The following is a 6,026-nucleotide window of genomic DNA, read 5'->3' as shown; positions in this document are numbered from 1 at the left end:
TAGAGAGGAACAATCGAAACTCACCCAGAGCACATTTGCCAGTAAAAAGAAAGACCAGAACAATATAAAATTACTGCTTTAAATAAATCAGAGAACAACACAGCCTCCACACGGACTGGAGGGGTGAACCTGTGAAATACGATTTGTTTTTGCCACTTTTATTTCCCCCCCCCCTTTTAATTTATAAAGTACAGAAACTTGCTTGTTACATAATCCTGTTACATAAAACGTAGTCACAGCACAGACAATACAAAGGCTGTGCGCTTTGTCAGGCGAACCCTCAGACAGTCTTAGCGGAGAGTGGTTTTACACGAGGCAGCGCTGAGCTCTGCAGACAAAGCGTCCGGGAAAAGGCAGGAGGAAACCCCAGCTGTGCGTTCAGAGAGGAGGAATCTGACACAAGGAAGTCCGTCTTTTCCTTGGATGTACTTCCTGTTCAGATCATATCAGTATAACCATATAATCATAAACATTTGATCATTAAGCTTATATTTGCTATGAACAGCCTTTAATTAGATCTGGTAGTCCCTGTAGAGAGATGTAATGTTGGTATGTGTTGGATAAAACCAAGATGATATTGAGATGCTATATGGTACAGACATGTCTGTCTTAGATAAGGAGCGAGAGGCAACAGTTAGGTGGGACAGTTGAGCCGGGACATCACAGAGACAGATCTGACAGAAGAATACGATGTAGTAAGAATGTAATAAGAATAGGAATAATGGCCCGGGCACTGAAGGGTAATGCCCAAACTACCATCCTGCTGGATTTAAACCCTTCAGAACAGACGTATCGATCTGGGGTACGTCAGTAGTGGTGTACTTGGTCAGTCTGAGAGTAGCTGGGACTCTAGTGAGCCGGGCCGACCGCAGTGTCCATCTCCACTCACCGCCGGAGCACCATGTGACCACAGACTGCCCCGCCCCTTAAAACCAACTGTACTGTGCTGCGAGCATCTCCTGAAATCCCACTTTTCCTTTCACACAAATAGATGTTGTGTTTCCAGTTTCAGTTGTATATGTCGGTGGTCTCAAACCCTGCCCCTGGAGATCCCCAAACGCTTCAGGGCCTTATAGGTGCCATTAGTGTTTTAGCTTATGTTAATGGCAGTCTTGACTAATAAAGCTGGTAATTGTTTTAGTCATTGAAGACAGAAGCTTTGGGCAACCTGTTTCAGATTTCTCAGTTATAGGGTTAATAGTTTGTGTTTACTTGCTGTGGAGAAGGGAGTTGAATACTGTCATTTTCTCAAAGAAGTACAAATATATAATCCACATGTCTTGCTTTTTTACCTAATCGGTGGCTGTCATCGTAATTGGACACGGCCTCTCAGACCTGATTCACTCGGGAGGGAGTTGAATACATGGGTGAGAATGACTGTGGAAATCTGCAGTTCCTAGGCAGCCGTAGATAATTACATCATTATGTAGAAGTAGTTTGGGAAGGTTTTGTGTGAAGACGGCCCTGTTCCTTAGGGTCTGTGTGAGTCGAGGCAAATCGCAGCAAACGGCAACAAATTGCATCTGGGAATGTTTGTTGTCGCCCTCTTGTGGTTATAAAAAACATCCATTGTCACCAGTTGATTGTTTTTATATCTTTTTTAATTAAAGAGGTGCCTTTACTCTTTTCATTGCCTTCCTTGACGGTAATTGTCACATTGCTGCCCATTACTTGGGAAAACATGCCCCGAAATCGATGTTGATAGCAATTAATCTGTTTAAAAGAATGGTGACGGTGTGCAGTTTACATAACGTAATGAAGTCACATATTATCAGTATAATTAACAAATGAGACAAGGTCATTTAATCTCTGCTCGTCCTATTAATGCTTCATTCCTCTCCTCAGCGACTCGTTGTGTAGTGTATCACTCAGTGGTGACAGGTCTCTCCGGCTCTGATAGCTTCAAACCCCTCATTTATCTTCCTAACAGCCCAAAGACAAAATCCACACAGCGCTGCAAATACAGCCATTGGGTACTTCAGATTGTACAATTATTGGACCACATGCGGGTACTTAACTGAATTCATTCATAATATCTATTAGACTGAGCCGTACGGTTCATTCCTCCCTTTAAAGCCTTGTGTTTTATATGCACAGGTAATCCCAGAACATTTCAGGAGAGTCAAGCAAGCCATGTCCCGGAGAAAAACTGCAATTCAGGTTCAACCCCCATCTCAGGAGTAAAATCAAAAGCTGTGCGTAGCGCCAGTCTGGGGCCTCACTGCTACACACTCTCCTGTTATGAGCCTCTTCAGAGCCTCCCACCATTGTTACTTTAGCCTCCTGTCACATGATCACCATCACTATTTTCCATGGTACCCCATTACCACCAAAATAATTAACCACATCTGTCTGACTTGCTGCCTTTCCTGATCTGTTAGTATTTGTTATGCATGGAATATTAAAGCAAATTAAAGAGCATAATTAAAAAGTGTTTTATAAATTGCTGAGAGATGATTAAAGTACAGAACAGCTAGTGAGTGGGGAGAGAGTGCAGTGATCATATGTAAACCTGCTTCTTAGCGTGTCTGTGTCAGTGAGGGGAAAATGTTGTATTTACCTGTGTGAAATCAGGCGGGAGACCCTTTAACAGTGCTGTCTTTCCTTCATGTGCCCCCAGATGACTTAAACATGGCACAGCAGCGGACAACCTGCCACTAACGAGGAAGGAGTTTCCATTATAATGAGCAGTAATTTTTTCGTCAGTGTTTGTGATTGTGAGGGGCTACTGGTAGCAGTAATTGCTTTGAAATGATATTGGTTTATACTAGCTCAGTGTGCATTCATTTGAAATCCTAAGAAACAGAGGTAGTCACATCCCTTTTTGATCTTACGAACAAGACATCCAACTGGTTTCTCGACGTAAAATCTCATGAACTCTGTTTAATGAACAATAATTACTACAAGGGCCTCTGAGGCATGTTCCAGCGTTCGTTTGGAATGGTATAGGCAGTCGCTATACATGATCACAGTTGAATAAATAATCCCGCAAATCACATTGGCTTGTCAAACCAGTCAGAACAATTTGCAGAATGGGCACAGCAAGCGGAGGTTTAATGGCTTACAGATACCAATTGGTCTGGTGAACTGGACACCACTAGCTGAAATTAGAGCCCGAAGCCTGAAAATGTACTGACATTTTTTGCCAGTTGCGTGCATCCCTTCATCAGAAGATTAAATGCATTTTTTGAAGCATCAGCCCGTACACCAGCGCCCAGCCGGCCCACTGTTACACGGATCAAAACAAAGCAACCTGGCACAGCGGCAAAAACGCAGCAACAGGTTATATCAAATGTCATTTTCCAGGGTGAAACGAATCCACGACCGCTCTAATGAGGCCAGGGTGAAAATGAAAGATTTTAGGCCTCCTTTCACATGCAAAGTGCTCTTGCTGAGGTAGTCTGTGGCAGTCAGTTCATGTGTAAAATATGTTGGGGCATAAAGTGGAAGTTTGCTCAGTCCTACAAATACAATGTCAATTAATCCTCAGGTATATCTATTCAGTGTATAATTAACAGTGCTGCAGTGTTACATTTTAGACTAGCCTGTGCCACATTGTGTCCCTCGGTGGGATGCCTTGATGGTCAAAGGATACCAGGATGTACTGAAATAGCTCCTGGAGAGTCCGGTCAGATTTATTTACACCGCCCAGCTAAATCTAATGAGAAGCCAAAATTAAAAATAAAAACACCACAGGTTTGGGGCTGGAGATTTTAATCGGTAGTCCCCCCTCCTGATGAAGACAGCTTGAGCTATCAGAACATTTTATAATGAGAAACTGAATTTTCAAATCACTTGGATTTGATTTATTGTATTTTACCTAATTTGTTCTATAAAACACCAATCTTTTACGCAGGCCATGGCTAGTTTAGGCAGCGTGTTCCTTGAAAGCTTTGATTACCTTTAGTCTCGTCCTAATTGGCCTCCTGTAGGTTTTCAAATGCCATGAAAAGGTCCGCAAGCACGACTCTGGTCTTGCTCTGGCTTCGTCATTGACAAGACGCTTTTGAGAAGTAAACGTGCCCGTCCTGCTCTCTAGTCATGTCTTGGCTTCGAGGTGACGTGCTGGACATAAATATTCAGTGGTTGGAAGTGCTTGCTATTTACCTGATTGCACAGAGATGACTTCCCTGCACAGATCGTTCTCCATCTGTAGGTACTGTCAGTAATGAGAGAAGTGAAGAGAGCATTCCAGATAGGGGTTGTCCGAAATGTCAACCCTCTTCACCCTCACCTCCGTCCCGGCTGTTCGTGAAACTCCGCGTGACTAGAGCACTATTGTGTTCAGTTGCTTTACCTGCCACTCAACGTGAGAACTAGGCCACCCTGTTCGGAGTGGAGCTCGGGGCGTCTCTCAGCCCTACAGGGACGCTCCCCGTCCCCCGTACGAAGGCACCGGCCTCCCTCTCACCGCTCCAGGGAGGCCCCTCGCCGCGGTGGAGTGTCTGCCTCCACTTCACAGCGAGTCGAGCGGGTCGGCGTGGCAGCAGAGATTCACGATCTCCTCTCGCAGGAGTCAGTCGATAAACGCACCCTTCAGCGTTGTGACTCACAGCGCTGCCTCGCTCACACCAAGTGGGAGGGTGGAGAGATTTTCCCTGCTGCAGTGGTGGAAATACTGAGGGATACACTTATGTAAAATCCCTTCCTTTTACCTCGTGTTAGGAACCGAATCAAAAATAACATTCTGACGTACACAACAGATGGATGAAATGACATTTAAAAAAAAACATGGTTTGCGATTGTAGCGGGGGGGGGATCCCAGTGATGACGAGACAACCTCAGTGCACCGTCAAGCAACATCGCTTAAAATGTTATTAACTGTGGGGGGGTAGGTTCATTCTTCTCCCTGTACGCCTGTAATGGACTTGACCGAGGCCGGCTGAGACCAGATGGAACTTACAACCAGTGTGAGCGAGGCTGTTAACCGTTATCAGCCGCACATAATTGCTTGGCTGGAGAGGTTAGACCTTGCCATTTTTTTTTTTTTTTCTTCTTTCCTTTTTTCTAATTGCATGTGGTTATGCAAGTGTGCAGGCCCTGCTCTCTGTGCCCAGAAACTGTCTGCGTTCACCCTGCAGCCAGTTCCTCCGCTCACCCCCGCGGCGTTCATTCGCACTGGTGACGACTGCAGCTGCCGAAGGGACAGAAATAGCTCCCGCGTTGCACACCGTCTCAAATATTTGGCAAAACTACAGTGAGGCAGAGGAGGAGGCTGTATGTATAGCACCCGGGGTTACCCCTGAAGAACATCCGCTCCTGCAACAGCCTTCCTGTCTTCATAACCAGGGAAAGCAGGCAAAACATCTCTCCCTGAACACCAGGATTAGTGGCCAGGACAGGGGCCTTAGTTAAATGTTTTTGGCCCAGTTGATTGGCATCCTGTTCAAACTCCTGCAGTTGGGCTCTCTCATATAATAAAGTGGGCGATTTCCTAATATATTCACAAAGAGGTGCACAGGCACTAGCAAGTCTGACTTCCTGACTTTTCTAGATTCTCTGTAAAGAAAAGAACGATGGTAAGGAATTGCATGAACCCATCTAAGAAAGACGATCCCATCCCAAGTTGTTTCCGTAGCTCTGTCATTGTCTAATCTTCACCCTGGTCTTGCTCGGTTGATGATAACGCCTGGAATACAAGTGTTGAGCGGTGAGTAGGAATGACCCTGTGGTTTAATGTCACCCTTAATAATAGCTTAGAAAATAATGCCTGGCACGGAGTAGAGACATTTCAAGATTTTCCACGCGAGGTGGTGGCAATAAGTCGCTTTCTGTCCAGCTATGTGCAGTAATGCGGCTGAGTGTCGAGTTGCAGCCTCCAGAAGGGAGAACATACTTCTCCAAAACAGAATTAACAAGTGCTTTCTGCGGGGTCGTCTTCCAGCCTCATCAGCATTGCAGAGGGGCCCCCGTTCATCAGACCGTGTCCTGTAAACAACTCCTAAACTTGGCACAGCAACATCTGTGCACCCGTTTACAGCGGCAATCTGGCACAGCTTGTGTAACTTTGTTTTTCCGATTCAGTA

The sequence above is a fragment of the Amia ocellicauda genome, chromosome 17 (assembly GCF_036373705.1).
Source record: "Amia ocellicauda isolate fAmiCal2 chromosome 17, fAmiCal2.hap1, whole genome shotgun sequence".
Classification (NCBI taxonomy): domain Eukaryota; kingdom Metazoa; phylum Chordata; class Actinopteri; order Amiiformes; family Amiidae; genus Amia; species Amia ocellicauda.
This window is presented reverse-complemented; position numbering follows the sequence as displayed.